General features: G+C 45.3%; 1 protein-coding gene across 2 annotated transcripts in view; it reads left to right on the forward strand.

Annotated features, from left to right (window-relative positions):
- LPP (LIM domain containing preferred translocation partner in lipoma) overlaps window positions 1-17700 on the forward strand; it is a 317335-nt gene that overhangs the window by 54226 nt on the left and 245409 nt on the right. For both annotated transcript variants that reach the window (XM_059479296.1, XM_059479295.1), the window contains exon 3: window positions 8438-8536. The gene's annotated coding sequence lies outside the window, so the exon portion shown is untranslated. The remainder of the gene's footprint in view (window positions 1-8437; window positions 8537-17700) is intronic.

The raw sequence follows: 17700 nt of genomic DNA on the forward strand, positions 1-17700 counted from the left end.
TGTCATGAAGGGGTTTCTGGCCACTGTCCTTCCCTTTTCCTCGTGCAGGCAGCTGCAGGGGCTGGGACAGACCCTCCAAAGAGAGGATGGCAATGGGGAGCTGCAGCCCAGGGTTGCTAGTGCTGGGAAGGAGATGGAACTTCACATGCTTGACAGAGATGGGAGAGCAAGACAGGATGGTTGGATGGGTTGGGGTTGCTTGTGAGTTGCTGCCCCTGCACTTTGGTCCTAGGGCCAAACGTGAGGGGCTCTGATGGTTGGTACTGCCATCCCATGGGGCAGCACCCATCACTCTTCATAAAGGGGAGGTTATGGGGTGAGTGTCTTTTCATCTCCTTTTTGCTCCTGCAGTGCCCTGGGTGCCCACAGAAATAGTCTGTTGTTTACAGAAGAAGCAGTAATGGCAAAAAGGTTTTATGTTTTTGGAAGGTAATATTGTAATTGCATTTGGGGTATGGAAATCCCAGTCTGCTGGTGAAATTGCTGCAATAGACTCAAACTTAGGGATTGTCAGGACTCTAGGAAGAATTCCCAGCAATTTGCATCTCTAAAGTGCAATCCCACACTCCAGTTTATAACCTGTGTGTGCTAGAGAGGACGTATTTCTGTGTGGCCAAAGGCAAGTAATCCTCCCAGCCCCAGGTGTGTTCACTCCAGGCCAGGCTGGCTTTTATTTCCTGTGCAGGTATTGCTTGAGTGCTGCAAACCTGTGAAACAACCCTTTAGGACTGTAGCTTCAATAGTCTCTAGTTTTTAAGTTAACACCCCCCATCCCTTCCCTGCAGTGTAATAAAGGTAATTACTGCCTGTGCAGTGCATGTGTTTGCAGCTCTGCAGGAGCACTTGCTGGGCTGGTCTCGTTCAGCTGGCTCCTGTTTGGATCCTGCATCTCCAGACCACGGGGTCTGAGCCTGACGCTCCACTAGCGTTTTTCCTAGATGGATTTATTGGATTTCCAGTAAAGACAAACAAAGTCTGAGGTCTGACGGTGCTGAGCAGGCAGCGCTGCACTCGCTGTCCAGCCTGCTGTGCTCAGCTCCTTATACGGCCAAAAAAAGGAAGGGGAAAAGAGGGCGCAGCGTGAATACCAGACATTCGATGCATTCTTCCCAGCTGCAAACTTGGAATTCGCTTTTCCCTGGAAAGTGGGCCCTCTGTATATCCATTAATTCAGGCTCTGTACTGTTGAGCAGGAAGAGGGAAGCCAGCATTGAGCTGGCTCCGAGCAACACGCAATTGTCTTGTGTAAAGGAATTTCTGTTCTGTGAGGTTTTTTTCTTGCTTTGATGGGAGACAGGGGTGGGATGAGGAATGGGAGAGGGGGCCAGGTTCTCCTGAAGCTCTCTCTGACTTGGCAAGCTGTAAGCAGGTAGGCTGCAATTACATCTATTTTCTTCATCTAAAAATCAATCTGATTCATCATTAGCCTCTGCCTTTAAATTATATTTTCCCTGAATAGCATCTTCCGGTTAGTGGGAGGCGGAGGGGAGGTAAGGCAATCGATTCTGTTACTTCATTCATCATCTGGCTTCAGCATGTGTTGTTTGAATCACTGTGGGTGTGAATGGCTGTGCTCGGGCTGGAAGTACAACACACAGGTTCTCTATCTGCTGGATATGGGCTCTGGTATCTCCAAGTGGGCTGGGGTTTCCAAGCACTGGTTTGTTCTCTTGGGTGCTGCACCCTTTTGAGAGCTTGAATGAGGAAGGTCAGGCCAATCCCTCCCCTCTCCTGGTTTGTCACTGGTTCACAGGGTGCCAGGGCACTGGGAACTGAACTGCCATGGCAAGTGTTGTGGTTTTTAGATTGTTTGGAAGCCCCATTTGGAGCTGGAAGCCACAGCAGGGTGAATCCTGGTGCTACCTGTGCACTGGCAGCTTGCCTGCCTGCAGCACCTGGGGCCATGTTAGCAGGGACACCTCCAGCCAGCCCTGATTGTGCCTGTCACCCAGGGGAGAGCTTTTCCAAGACCACAGATGTGGCTTGTGCTTCTGTGGACGCTTTCTGTGTTTCACGGGGGCCAAACAGGTGGGGGGATTGGGCAATTGTCACTCAGCCGAAAGGCATTTGAAAAAAGCAGCTTGACAACCTTGAGTCATGTTTTACTGCCTCAGGATCAGAGTGCCTGGAAAGCAGTTCTCTATTGTCTCTTCACAGGCCTTGTGGAGGTGATGATGCTACTTAATTTCACAAGCTCCTTTCATCTAGCTCCCGCACCGTGCTTTCCCATCTCGAGTTGGGCTGTGACAGCACTTGACTAAGGCAATCTGTGTAGCTTTGTGAGGATCCCATCTGTTCCTCTCCTTGACAGCTGGGTTGTTCCATGTTACTTGCCTTCTTTCTTTCCTGTAAAACCCAGCACGTTATTAGGACCCAAAATAGTAGCTCCTCTGGGCCATGTTGTAATAGAAGGTGTTTCATGATGACAAGTTCCAGCATTGCATGAAGGCAAAGCCCTTTTATACACACAGGGAAATAGTAACAATCTGCTTGCAGGTCATGCATGGCTCAGCACTTTGAACTTCTACATTGTCAAGTGTTTGCTGTCTCTGTTCTTAGAGACTGTACTTTGCAACAAGCACTGTAAATTACCCAGCAAGGATAATAAAGGAGTTTGATGGTAGAAAAAAGAGAGATGAATGGCAAATCTATGCTAATGGAAACATCTGTCGGGTATTCTTGTTATTCTTTCCCTATCCATCCCAACATGCATCCAGAGGTTGTTTAAAGCCAAGTGGAATAAAGACTTAATTTTTTTCCTCTGAGTGGACCTTACGCTCTTGTGTCTAGGTTTAGGTTAGAACTGTCAATTGTTTTTTTGGCACTATTTCGTAAAAGTGCACTCCTGAGCATTTGGCTATAAATGCAACTTAATGATGCTCCTTGTTCATTTGCTCCACAAAAAATTGGGTAGTGGGCTTGGTGAGTGTTGGATTTGGGTCCCTTAATGTTTTGGCTGTCTGAACTCTTTCTGGTGGTATTGATGTGGATGATAGCTGGCAGTTGAGAGCAGGAGACTGGCAGGCTGGCAGGACTCCATTCGTGTGCCCTCACATGGGTGTGTTGCTTGCAGAGGGCTCTCTGATGCTGCAGTTACCTGAAATGTGTACATGGTTTAGGAACATCGTGAGTTTTGTGGATGCTGAAAACTTGCAGCCTCTCTATCTTGCTTCCATTTCTGCTAGGTTTAAATGGGTGTAAATTTCCACTGGTTGCTTTTCTAATGCAGTGAAACACTGAACTGGTGGAGAAGGAGAGAAAGACAGGTGACTGGTAAATATTTCTTTAAGTGTTGGGGTGGTTTTGTTTCCTGGATGTTGTCTTCTTGTTGGGAAAAAAATGTAAGACAATAAGCACAATGCACATTCCAAGTGTAGGGGAATGCTGTGCTTCTGTTCTTTTTATGTTTTTTATTTTTGTGGTACTGCCTTGAGGTGTCTTACCAGAAGTATGGGCTGTCATTATTAGAGTATCCTGTAAAACAGTTGTAATAATTGCACAGTGTTCTTTATTCCTGTCAAGTTTATTCATAGACTTTTTTTTTTAAGACACACGAGGGACTGTCTCTGCACACATCATTGATTTTGCTAATAAAATCTTATATTTTGATGGTACATTTCATTGGAAAATCATTAACTGCTCTATAAGACTTACAGTATCGTGGGATGGGAATGTTTCCTGTTGCCTTCATGGAGAGATTGATCTAGATGGATTTCTTTGATTTCTGAACAGCTACTGGGAAACGCACAGAATCAGATGCCTCATCTCTGCTCCAGTCTCTCTCACCAAGGCTTTTCTTCCTGCAGGGAGTGGAGAAGGTGCTTAAAACCTGTTTGAAGTTATTCTGGTGCAAAGGGTAGGGAGAGAACGCCTGTTGGACCATGGCCATCATGTTGTCCCCAGTGGTCCCTCCATGTGAGGTTCTTGATGGCAGCTGTGACCACAGGTCAGCTGCTCAGGTGGAGGGCATTGTTCCTATTCAGGGACCAGGAGCAGCCTGTGCCTCTGTCCAGTATCAGCCAGGACATGCTTGAAAGCCTCAGGCTGTTCTTGCTGCCCCTTCTGGCTGAGTTCTTCAGGAGCCTGGATCAGCAGCCCATGGTTTTAGATCTGCAAGCCCAGAGCCCGTGGAAGTGCCCAGAGTGAGGTGAATCTGGGCACTGCTCTGGTTTATTTGGCTGTTAAAGAGCTTTTCCCCTGGAAGGGAGTGTTGGACTGGCAGTCAGAGAGCCACCACTGAGCCAAACTCCAGTCCTGTATTTAGTGGCAATTAGTAGATTTGAGTGCGTCCTTCGTGCAGCCAAAAAACCTGGGAGATGGCACAAGTCTGTATTTCATTGTATTCATTAATTTAGTGAGAGTGTGTGTGTTGTGTTTGAGGGAATGTTTCGTGTTCAGGTTTGTAGAGCTGAATCCGATTCCGTTTTACAGGAGACAGCCCAGTTGTCCGTAGCAACCTGAAATTGATTTTTCCCCCCCTGTCTGCTGAAAGCTGTTCCCTCTTGAATCATCCCTTTAATTTAATACAGTGAACAGGATGTCCCTGCATGCAGAGCCTTTTTTTTTTATAACAAGTAACCTAGGCAAAAAAAAAAAAAAAAAAAATCTTATTTGAACAACAGCCCTGCCTCTGTCTTTATTGCCACTTGGCATTAGTCCTTGCTGTGCTGTTTCCTTGTGCTTTGTTTCAGGCACTGGAGGCCATTATCAGTATTGGTTAATCACCACTGCTGCCACAGGGGCATGTCCCCCTGCACACCCTGACCAGCATGGCAGTGGGTCCCTCTTTGGCATGAAACCCTTCAGGCTGCCCTGCTTTGTGCTGAAAAATCTATTTTTTTGTAGTGTGTATCATCAGCTCTGTGCTTTCCTGTGATGTGTGGTGTTGCCCACATGTGGCACTGGCCATGTCCTGGCTCTGGCTCTGACCTGCCTTTCTTTGTGGGTCTTTCCAGTGCAAGCAGTGGATTTGCTTCACAGGAGACTGGTTGCAAGGTGTTGCCTTGCTGTTTCGTTCCTATTTGCAAAAGAAATCTTTGTCGTCTGTGTGGTGCTTGAGGACTCCAAGTGAGTGATTACCTTGTTAGAGGAGTGCCAGGGGTGAGGAATTTAGGACATTTGTGCTTTTACTACCTGGAAGACCACTTGACCACCTTTTGGAAGAATGACGGCTTGTGTGTGGTCAGTGCAGAATGCAAACTCTTTCCACATTTCCTTCCCCCTGGATTTTGCACAGCGTGGCAAGACAGCAGAGATTTTTTTCCTGTGTTCTTTGTTCTTGCCCTGCTTGTTGGAAAGCCACTGGAGGAGGAGGTGTTGCTGGGCTGGGGCAAGGTGTGCCGTGTAGCAGTTGTCCCACCAGACTTGTCCCTGTTGGTTGTTCCGCACAAAGAGAAGCAAGCTGCTGCTTGCATCCATGCTTGGGCCATTAATACAAATTGCACCAATCTGTGCTGTGAAATGTCTGCCTTTCCCTGGCTTGTTTTATGAAAAGTTAAAGGGGTAAAAAAAAAAGCACACTAAATCAATATGGCAGAGGCTTCAGTTGTGTGTTCACCTGCTGTCACTGTGGGATGAAGCCATGTCACTTGACATGCCTCGTGTATGGCACTTGTTGAGAAGATAGTTATTTCATCTCTCTGGCTTTTTTCATGTCAGTCAAAAAATGGTTTGTTTCATGTGCATCATCTGAACATTGCAGTGAATAAGCTACCCAAAAAAGGTTAATCTCCAATTCTGTACTGCTTTTACTGTCGCATCCAACTGCTTCAAAGACAGCGATGAGTGTATCTCTAATGATGACTCCCAGATACAGAGGTAGCATAGGCTTCTACTTCTTTCAGGTGCCAAAACTCAGGCTTACAAGGCCTGTTTTTTCAGAACACTTCATGTTTTGTAGTGCTGTACATGGTTATAGTACAAGTCGTGATTAAAGGTTGAACACAGAATCTCAATCCTTGCCTGCTAGTTCTTGTCTCTTCTGGACATAGTCCTTCTGTATCTTTATTCTGCCCCAAAAGGCACAGCAGTAGAAAATATGTGGGAAATGTTGATATATGTGACTTTGCTCTTATAGTTCAGAAGGTTTATGGCAGGGGCATAAACAGGATCTAATCTTTCCAAGTGACGCTCAGCTGCCAGACCACAGAGCTTCCTTTCTCATCTCCTTACCATTGCCTGCCCTGCATGCTCTCCCTCTTATGAAAACTCAATGAGGGGGAGGAAGCCACTGTCCCACATGGCTGCAGCCTCCTTTTTGACATGACTTGGCTTTCACACAGAACTGGCGTGTAGAGTGGACATTGCTCCAGGTGTCAGTGAACTTCCTTGTGTCTTGTTGTCATTCCTCCCTTCAGCGGGAATACTGTCTGCCTGAGAGCTGGGTATGATCCGGCTGAGTTAGGCAGAAGTTCCTCAACTGTTGTCTGTAACTTCTGTCAGTGGGATATTTGTAAATTTAAATGCTTCCTCCCAGAAGTATCAAAGGAACTGAGGCCACTTTTCAGCATGGACATGAAAGGCTTTCGCTCACTGGTGCAGCCAGGATTGCCATGGAGAACAAAGGCTTTTGCTAATCGCTTCTAATGCCTTTCAAGTTTATGCCTCATTTTTTCCCCTTTTTCAGATGGCCTCCCAGAGTACTGAGACTTCACTGACTGACTCACCAAATAATTAACAGGAGTAGGACTCAATCTCTGAAACTTTTGAACACCTCTTTTAATTTTCTTGAATAAGCCAGTACTCTGGCCAGGATCCAATGTGTGTAATTACATTTGACCTAACTTAATCCCTTGGCAGTTTCAATTGCATGTGGTAGTTGTCTTGGCTCCCTGTCCTGGGCTGCCATTCAATGCTACTCCATGGTTTTCAACAGCTGTCGTAATTCAGCTGTACAAATGGGTGTATTTTCCTGGTGGAAGCATTCCTCATATCTCTATCCCTTGCTAAACATCCTTATCTCACTAGTATTTTGGGAGGTAACGTGTCTGATGCTGCAGATGATCTTGCTGAAGTCCTTGGAGCTACTTTCAGCCTTAAAGATGGGCATGCATTTAGAGTCTTTTATCAGTTGTCCAACATACGTTTTGAGATTACTTTGAGTTTTTCACCTTCAGGCATTTATTGCTCAGTCTCCTCAGCTACTATGTGGTGCTTTAGGGACATTATTGGTGCAGGTATTCCTCTTTAGCCTTGGGAACAGCACTTCTGCTCTCCAGTCAGTGCTAATCAGGAGTGTGTCGCCTTCCTGTGCTGACAGCAGTTGGGCTGGCTGGCTGTAAGTGTTGGCATTGCTAAGAGTGCAAGTGATGAAGGAAAGCAAAAGCCCAGGACAGCTGGGTAGGATTACAAAGGGTGAAAAAAACCATCCCAAGCAGAAACTTGGAGATGGACAAAGTGCAGTAGCCAAAAGTACAGTCAGATGGATAATCCTTGCAAAAGACAAGACACTGACTTCTTGCATTGGCACATCCTTAGATGTGCAACAGGCATCTTGTTTTCACAGCAGGTGACAAATTGAGGGTTTCTTGGCTTCAGCCATCGGAAAAGGAGTATTTGTTACAAAGCCACTTGATCCTTTGGGGGCAGGAGCAGCTCCTTCTGAGGGGAGACAGGAATTTAGATGACATGGGGTGCAAAAGGCAATCTACTGGTGAAAGGTGCTGTTGTTGCAAATTGTCTGCTACCATCTAACTCTGTTTTTCTGAAAGCCTTCAGAAGTAGGCTAGCAAATGTATCATTGCTGCTCTCCCTTGTTGCCCGTTATCTTTCATGAAATTTGGGATGTTTTTGTCATTCAGAACTCTCCCCTGTGTTTCTGAGCACTGTTCATGTAGATCCTTTCTTTACCTTTCTAAAATGTCACCAAACACTTGGGTTCATGAGAGAATTCATTTTGCTAGGTAGAACATCCTGAAGATCAGGTAAGGAGTATGTTGTGAATACAAAAGCCATTCATCAGACCTGACTTTTACCCTCTGGATCTATCCCATAATTACACACATTTAAATGTCATAGTAGATTGGAAATGTTGCCTCTCTTGGTTTCAGCGACACTGTAAATAAAGTCACCAGTGGTTACATCAAAATTTGTCCTCCATCACAGAGCTTAAAAGTTTGGAGTCAGAGCCATCTGATTTGGACATGTGCTGGGTATTGCTTATGTCTTGGCAGAGCTCTCTGCAAAGTCCATGAACACTTTGTTTCCTAGAACACAAATTTATCAAACCCTTATGGTGGTTGTCAGAGAAAATGTGGCCAACTCCGAGCGGTGGTGCATGATGTATCTACAGTCAGTGATGATGCTTTTGAAGATCTGTTTGTGTGCTAAATAATGGGGTGCAGAAAATTGCACTTCAGAGTTGCTGGTTTTTCCTTTACTCCTGGACTGGACTCTGCCTGCCATCCTGAAGACAAATCTTTTATTTTTCTTGTTTCAGAGTACTTTGTAACTATGTGTGCCTGAATGCATCAGCCTTTGGAGGTGAGCGCCTTCCCTTGAAACAGCCTCGTGATAACCAAGTGCCTTCTCTCTTGGGGTAAGGAATGACACACACATGCAGGGATTGAGGTCAGGCAGTTTCAGTCATGGAAAGGTTTAAGGACAAGTTGGAAGAGCAATAGCAGACATGCTTTTAGGAGAACCGATCCTTCCATGTAGTAGAAAAATAGACTAGGTGACGTCTGGAGAGTTCTACTAACCCACTGATAATTAAAATGAGAATATGTGAAATTCTTATCTTAACAACCTTATTCAAAGCTGATAAGGTGAAAGGCAAAGCTGGGTGTATCTGTGCAGAATGAGCTGCATGGTCTGGTGAAGAATTGAGGCAGCAGCAATTAATGCTGGTGCTCAGTGTCTTTGTTACCTGAATGGTGATGTTATTATGGAGGGAAGTATAAGCTCGGGGAAAGAAGAAGTTTAATCCTCTGTTGCTGGCATGTAGTGTAAACTTGTGGTAAAAACAGGAAGTGGTATCAATTCTGGCTCCTTTGTAGTAAGTTTCTGGGAGTTTGGGTCACTTCCATGGTCCATGTAAGGGATTTACTCTTACTCTCAGGGGCGTAATCTGATCTGTTTTATTGTGACATCAGAACACAATGCTACCAATATAGGTATACTGGGCAAACCACAAATATCATGTGGAACACAGAGAGAGGAACCAAGTGATTATTTTTCCTCTCTTTTTCCAGGGCTGATGAAGTTGAGGAGAGTTTCATTTTTCTTCTCTTGCTCTTCTGTTCATGTTCTCCATTGTATTTCTTTGTCTTGCCTTGACAGCAAACACAGCAGGCTTTTCCTGAGTTAAAAATGCTGGCTCACTAGCTAGGTCTTGAAATTATGTCCTGAAGATGTCTGCTCCTTTAGTTCCCTTGCTTCTTCCTCCTTCATCCCTTCCCTGGGAGTTGCTGATGGCAAATGGAGCCTGGGCTCAGGCAGCCTCCAAACCATCCTATGACAAGAGGAGTGTTCAGGTGCTTTGTCTTCCTTGGTCCAGTGAAGAAGATCAGTGAGATATCTGTCTTATCTTGTAGGACATCTGAAATTCAATGGGAAGTTCTTCAACCTCTTGTTGGACTTTGCTTTCTCTAAAATTTACATTTCATCCATAATGTCAGCAAACACTGGTGTCTGCCCTGGAGTTAAACCAGTGTCTTATTGTTCCTTATCTTCTGCTTAGCAGAGATAAGCTGTTGTGTCTCAGGGGTACAGGGACATGGAAGGAACTTGCAAATAGCTCTAAGAAATGCAGATGGTGTCAAGAAGAAAATAAGGGATGCCTTTCTGAAGTCACCTTTGTACATGTTTTTTTATTTTTTCCTCCTCTTGAGCTTTTCAATTCCTGCAACTATCTGCTCAAATGTTGAAAGCAGAATGCGTTCGTGGAAAGATGCAATTTACTGTGTTCCCCCATGATCTTTTGATCTCAATCAATCAAATAAATCCAAGACCTTGCCATTCACCTTGTTGCAAGGACAGTTAATAAGTTGAGGGGTTGTGCCAATGGTAGTGATGGTTTTCCATCCAGCCTTGTGCTTTTTTTTTAATTGTTATTCTTTTTTATGGTTCTGACCTTTTGGACTGGTCAGGGTAAGATTATTTGCAAAGAATAGTCCATAAATATGCCTGTCAGGACTGGAGTTAACATTCAAGCATTGCTGCTTAGCAAAAGAAAGCAATATGCCAAAGTTCAATTTAGATTTCCCTGCAGGGTTGAAAATAATGACAAGACTCACTTAACATGGCAGGGATGAGTCCTGCCACCTCTGTGGGAGTGGCTGCTGTGTGGTCCTGCAGCACTTTGTAGCCGTGTGCCTGGTTCAGTTGTCTGCTTCTGAAATTCGGTGTCTGGCATCTCGTGCTGGGGCTTGCTTGGGGTGGAGGAGCCCTGGATGCATCTCCTGGCTCTTCTATTGCCAGCTCAGTCAGTTGGTAGCTTCCCTTGATTCAGCAACTGAATTTTTTTCCAAGTGCTGTGCTCCTTGCAATGAGCACTTGCAATGCAGATGAGGGTGTGTGGAGCTGCTCTAAGCAAGTCCTGCAAAGCCACCCTGTTCCCATCTTTGCACTCCATCCTGCCCTCAGTGCAAGCCAGCGTGGGTTCAGGCGTGGCTGAACACAGCCCATGAGTGTCCTGTGGTGTTTTGAGTTGTGTCCTGTTACCTGCTGTGAGCCCTTAGGGAGTCCCAGATATCAATGGAAAGCAATTTGGGTTTTCTCTGCTGTTACTATCCATGAAAATAGTTCCTAGATATCTCCCACCTAATGTTTGCCACCATGGAAGTGTGCATCATCCAGTGGTAAGAATCTTGCTTTACTGTCGGCAAATATCTGAGTAGTTATTGATGTTTCTGCTGTCCTGTCAGCAGAATTGACTCCTGAGGATGCGAGCAGCATGAGGAGTGAAGCTGGAAACCAGCAGCTGCTATTTAGGCGTTAACCTGCAGCACTTGAAAGCTGCACAGTCCATTGTGTATAAATGGTCTCTTTAGACCCTGACCATGAATGTAAGCATAGTTTGTCTCAAGCATGTGGCTCTTCTGAGTTCATTTTTTCTTCCCTCTGTAGATGAGAAAGTGAAGGTGCTGAAGACCACTCGAATTTTACTCACAAGAAGTTCATGGCAGTGGAGCCCTGAGGCTGGGTCTGAAACCCATGGGTTAGGCTAAAAAATTCCCCTAGAGAAAGCCTATATGTGATGAAAGAAACGATGCCATCAGTTGAGAAAGCAATTCCCAGTAGGCTGGGACTAGGTGGTGAAATCAAGGTGCAAAAAACAGTGCAGCTTGTGGAAAGCCACAGAGCACCTCCATGGCAGACCCCTGTGAGAGCTCAGCAGCTCTTGGTCCCAATCAGCAGTGCTGTAACTTGTGGTGAAGCAGATGGGTCTGGTTCCCTGTCAGCAATCACTGAAAAGTTTTAGAGCGAAAGAAATAAATTTGTCTTTAGGACCATCTTAAAATCCAGAAGTCATTTCTCCAGCACCTGTAAATAACTGAATATAAAAGGAGAGGATATGGCGAAAATAGGTTAGAGGGTGGCAGAGCAGAGCTTTTATTGTCGTGCCACACCCTCACAAGCCTGGTGGCCAGGCTGAGAGTTGGGGACAGCTGTCCCCATCCCCACAGCTGCCATCCTCCAGGTGGCAAAGGAAAAGCCCTCCAATGTGCAGGAGTATTGCATGTCCCAGAAGGCAACACTCTCATTTCTTATTCCAAAAGGGACTCGCAATTAGCAGCAGGGGTAATAACCACCTGGAATTAAATTCTGTGGAGGCATGAGAAATAGTAGGGTATATTTGGAAATATCTATTGCATATATATATTCCTCTTAAGAGAAACATGTTGGAGGTGCCATATCCATAAATACTAATAAGGCTGTTTGATTCCAATTTTCAGGTAAGATTAACATTTTATTGAGTATTATATCTGTCACATTCAATGCTTTAGTGTACCATCCTCTCAGGCTTATTAGCATAATTGCAGTGCTTAAGCAACAATAAAAAATTCAACAGTAAAATAGCGGTTAGCACAGGCAATTTGTTATCAAAAGCTTTTACTTAAGGACAGCTTTTGAGCGTATTTATTATCCAGTTAGGGCTATACATTATTTTTATTTATAAAAACAAGAGGGAAGCAATGTAGGAATGCTTTTTCTCTTTTGGTGTGTCAATCAGGAGCCCTGAGAATTGGTCACCGCCTCTTTCTCTTTCTTAAAATCACCCAGCAAATTCACTCGGAGTGGGGAGACAAGATAACAAAACAGACTCTGGTCTGGAGCAGGGCTGTGACGTTAATAACTCAGCAGAACAATTCCAGTAAATTCTGATGCCAACTGGAGTGCCCTTTTAAAATTCCCTCATTGCATCCTGGCTCTGCAGATACTGTCCTTTGTCTGTGGCAGATGGCACTGTCACTGGGGCAGTGCAGGGACAGGAGTGGCCCAGGCTCACACCCCAGAGGTGGCTGCAGCCCAAGATGCAGTGCAGCTGTTGGTGTGATGCTCCCACAGATGAGGGGAGGGACTGGACAGGACCTGCAGGAAAACAGACTTTGATATCAGTGCTGGTTGTCTCTGAGGCTGGAGCAGAGGAGCATGGCCTGTCTGTGACAGTGCTGTACATCCCACCTCCTTTCTTTTCTCACTTTGAGGACTCTTAGGGTGCTGAAAAGCTGCAGTATAGATGTGAATGCACCTGTTTGTGTGCCAGCACTTGCTCGTGCCTGTACAAAGTCTGTGTTGCCAGCATGGCAAGATTTTGTCTGAGTGTTTATATTTTCAGCACTTTTTCTGTGTGTACTTAAAATACAAAGTTGTACCTCATAAATGAAGAAATAAATAAGTTTTAAGCAAGTCAAGAAGTCCTTAGACTAGGAGGTTCATCAAGAAAAGCACATGGAATTGGCAAGAGGAAGACTGCTGCTGTGATTGGTTGTGATTCCTTTGCTGGTAGAGGCTTTTTACAGACCCTCCCTTTGCCTGTGTTGGCTCTTCCAACATCCCTCTGCCTTTGCTTGAGTTGTTGTCGTTGTTCCTGAGATCTGTGCTCACTTTCAGCATCCTCCCTGTCACTGCAACCTTGATGCCTCTGCTCTCATGTGTTTTCCTCATTTCCTCCCTTGCTCTGGGAGACCTCCTTTGCCCTTTGCTGCTTTTTCAGAGGTCACTCTTCCATCTTCTTGATGACTGACTCAACTGTGGGCCTGTTGCAGTGTCATTTTGGTGGTACCCAAAGCCCAGGGTGACGATCTGCCACAGCCCTGGTGGTGCCTTGATTGGGCTCACAGTCTGGATAAGCAAGATGGGTAAATCTGTTTTTGCTGATGTTTTTGCTCCTATTTTGACTGGTGTCTGGGCTCACTGTGAGGAGAAGTGAAGGCAGTGCTGTTGCCCCAGGGAAGAAGCTTGTGCTCATAGTGAAACAGGATGTGCAAGCAGGTTGTAGGAATTGGGAAGGGAGCACATGGAGACAGGTGAAACTAAATTTGGCACATATTAGAGAAGTGACGTGCTTGTGGGGTCCTCTTCACAAACACCCTCTTCTGTGAATGTGTGAAATTTGAAAGGAGCTGATTGTTTCAGATCCCTTTTTTATTTCTTTGAAAGGGGTAAAAACCCTGATGTTATTCAGAGATAAGTTTTATGTTTCAGATTCTGGGGTAGTTGTGAGTTTTTTGTTGGTACATAGCTCACTCTCATGAAACTGCCCAGCACTGCATGGTGTTCAGACTTTCTGTCAACAGAGAACTTTGTAATGCTCCTGAGACTGTGAATACACAGAAACTGACTGTGGAGAGTTAAACTTTGTGGGAACTTTGCTCTTGGTGGAAATTTGACTGTGATTTGAATTGCAGTTGAAATATGTGCTCTCTGCCTCCATGATTACCTCTAGGAATGGGGCCTTATTGCTGCTGTCTTAGGAACAAGCAGGTTCCTTCCCAGCCCTGCAGCTCCCCATTGTTGCTCCTTCTGGCTCAGCTCATGTGGCTTTAGCAGCCCCCAAGGCACCTGAGCATCTCCTGCTTGCACTTGGCCTTGTAGCAGGGCAGTGCTGAGTGTCTTCTGCTACAGCCAGGGAAGGGCCCTTCTAGCTCCTGTGCACAGCCAGGGGGTTCCACATCCATCCTGTGCACAGCCAGGGGGTTCCACATCCATCCTGTGCACAGCCAGGGGGTTCCACATCCATCCTGTGCACAGCCGGGGGTTCCACATCCATGGGAGGACTGAGGGACCAGGGAAGGTGTTTTCTTGGGGTGCTGCCATGGCTGAGGGCATTTCTGTGTGGCTTCTGCCTGAGATCTGTAATCATCCAACATTTTAGGCAGAAAGGGTCGTGCAGGTCTTTCTTTCATGCAGCTCCTGGCTCAAAGCAGGGTTGGCTTTAAGGTGGGATGAGGCTGCTCAGAGCTTGTCAGGGCAGTCATGGCCTGCTGTGGCCTTGAGGGATGATGATAGTGAATGCCTTGGTAACAAAAGGCACCTTATGGAGAGCTCTGTAAGCTGTACTCTGGTGTCAGGATAGTGGAGAGAGTGTGTGTGAAGGGTTGAGAGACAGTGTGAGCATTAAGACTGATTCCTACATTAAATTCCCTTTGTGAAGTGGGGAACCCACTGCCCAGCTCTGCTGGGATCTGGCCACCACCACAGCTGCTGGTGGCACTACACAGCTCTCCTACTGCAGATGAGGAGGGATGCTGGGAGGGGACAGGGTCTGTGCCTGGAGACCAGTCCACATGTGAACACACCCTCCCCGAGGAGGAAAGTGCCTGCATGCTTCTTGTGGGGAAAAATATGGCTGAAAGAATTTAGCAGTGATAAATGTCATAAAAAATACTTATGCTGGAATTTGTAAAGCCTGGAACATCTGTTCTCAACAGTGCTTTGATCACGTTGTGAGGCTTTTAAAATGATACTTCCATGAATTAAGTGAGATCCTTATGGCTGCAGGATTCCTTTCAGTGCCCTTTTTTTCATGGAGCAAAAAGGCAAATTTCACAGGGAACATTACATGACTTGAAACACATATTTTAATGGTTAGTATCAACCAAACAATGTTTTATTAGGTGCTAGAAAAATTTTCCAGTTCCATACCCCAGGAAGCAAAGCACTCCCATTTACTTTTTTAGCTTATGGGAGCTGTACTTTAAAAAAAAATAAATCAAGAATTCATTGCTTGTATGTTACTGTATTCAAAACCAAACCAAACATGGTGAAATGAGCTTAAACATTTCGAAGCTGTTGTCAGAAAAGGTCCTTTTTGGGTTTTGTTTCCAGGCAGAGCTGCAGATGAGGCAGAGGATCTGTGTTTTCTGAGGCACCCACAGCAAGGAATGGTGAGACACTGATGATTTACTTTCCTCAGTGCGCTGCTTTGGATTGAGCAGCTTTTGGTCATTCACTTTTCTCTGAGGACTTGTGCTTTCCCCATTCCTGGTTGTTTAGCAGGCTTCTGCCTCCTGCCCTCCCAGCAGCTGCGTGTTTGGGGCTGAAATGTTGTGGTGCCAAATGACTTTGGTGATCTGAGGAGTGCGGAGAGCCCTCATTGCAGTTCTTTGCAGTGTCACACCTGGCAGGAGGATTTCTGCTCCTCTGCCTTCCTGTTCTCTGTAGGGAAAAGAGTACTCCTGGAGGTTTGCAGAAAACAAGCCTGTGGGATGTGAGGGGCAGCAGGAAGGAGGGAGAACCTGTAGAGGAGATGTGGAACAAGGGTTGGTCTCCTCCTGTGCTACGTTTGTGTGCTCATAATTGAGAAAATTGAGAAATCCTTTCCTGCTGCTGCAGCCAGCAAGTCTGGCAGCTCCCAGTGGCATGCTGGGCAAGGCTTCTTGCTCCCATCTCCCTTTCCCTGCCTGGGATGAATGAATGGGCCTGTGTGTGACCCCACAGCTCTACCCAGCAATCAAGAGCCCGGGAAACTTAATTGTTTCTTCATTTAAAGACTGTCCAGACTGTGAAAGGAAGAAAAGTTATGGTCAGAAATAGCAGAGAAGGAATATGGATGGGCCTCTAGTAAGGTGCTGGGTATCAGGGGTTAATTTATGAAAACGAAATTGTTTAATTCCTCCAGCACCCAACAGGTGAACAGGCGGCTTATTGCTGTGACATATCCATTTATAGCAGTTTTCCTTTGCTAACACCTGTGACTCAGTTCTGTTACATACTTATGCTGTCTGTTAATTATTTACCAGTGATTTACAAGTACAGAGTGCAAATAAAATGCTTTTATGCAGGAGACTGCATTGTACACCCAGGATTCCTGGGAATTAGGGCACTGTACTACTGTGTACAATCCCATCAACATCCCTGGAGTTCTGATGGAGGAGTCCTTGTATGTACCTGATGAAGGGGCAGCCCCTTGCCCTCCAGAGCTGGCACTCAGAGGGGCTGTGGTGTTAGTGAAGGGCTTACTACACACAGGGCTGTGGTGTATGAGGAGATCTCTGTCCTTTGCTTCCTTTTGGATCGATTTTTGCCGTTTTAAATTACTTTCTTCCCCCTCAACAAAGGCTCATTCTTCTTCATAAATGATGGTAGCAGCAAACTGTTTTTAAAAAAAAAAAACCCCACAGCATGATGGGCTTTTTTTTTTTTTTAAGAGAACAAAATAGTATAAAAGTCAAGTAGCAGATAGAGTTCTGACTCAGCTCATAACTTATGATCCTATGCTATTTCTGTAACATTTTTAGCTTATGACCAAATTTTTTTTAGTATTAGGACATTGCCATAGAAAGTGTGTCAGTCCCTGGCTGCCAGAACCTGTCACTGTACAGAATATATGCACTTCTGAGCAAGTGTGCATGAGCAGGCCAGTGAGTTTATCTGTTGTGGTTTCAAATTGCTGAAAGTTTTTTTTTTTGTTGTTTTTTTTTTCTCCTTGTTTGTTTGTTTTTGGTTGTTTTTGTTGATTCGCTTAGCAAACAGAGCTGTGCAGAACAACATAGCTGCTTTTTATTTCTCACACAGTCAGGCACTGAGCTCCCATCCCCAGCTGTGCCTCGTGCAACTGCAGTTCCTTTGCTGGGAGATTTTTCAGCCAGTGCAAACTGCTCTAAGTCAATTCAAGCTGTATCAACTGTGTGGATCTGATGGAAGTTGAGGATCTGGTCATACAGCCCATGGTTTTAGTGAGGAAGAAGTTTGGGAGATGGTTGTCCCATTCTAGGCAGGCAAGAGAGTGTGTGCCAAATTTCTCTAACCTCAGGGAAGGCGTGTGTGAACAAATAAGCATCTGTGTTGCAGAGAATGCGATTGCTGAGGAAATCCCAAAGTTTATGAGTAGGAGTTTTTATAGGTTCAGATCTGCTGTGGTTTCAGACACTTAAGGACACTTAAAATAATGAAACTCCAGACAGGCCGGCCACACATGCATGACACACAGCAGCAAAGCCATCCTTGTGTTTAGCACTGCTGATCAGCTTGCTAATGCAACATCTGCTCTGGGATTTTGCATTTAAATTTTGTCTAGATAATGAAGAGGAATGCAGGGCTAATGATGTGTGTCCTGTTTCCCTTCAAAGTGCTTTATTTACTCTTTGTGGCTGCTCTTCATGGTTCTTTGCAGCAGCCCTAAAATGTCAACTGACCTGAAGAAATCGACAATGGATGCCTAAAAAAATCCAAAAGAAAGGCGAGGAAGGATGTTGCTTTCTAGCTTTTCATGTGAGCACCTTGTAATCAGACTCCCTTTGATTAAGTAACCAG

The sequence above is a fragment of the Ammospiza nelsoni genome, chromosome 10 (assembly GCF_027579445.1).
Source record: "Ammospiza nelsoni isolate bAmmNel1 chromosome 10, bAmmNel1.pri, whole genome shotgun sequence".
NCBI lineage: Eukaryota > Metazoa > Chordata > Aves > Passeriformes > Passerellidae > Ammospiza > Ammospiza nelsoni.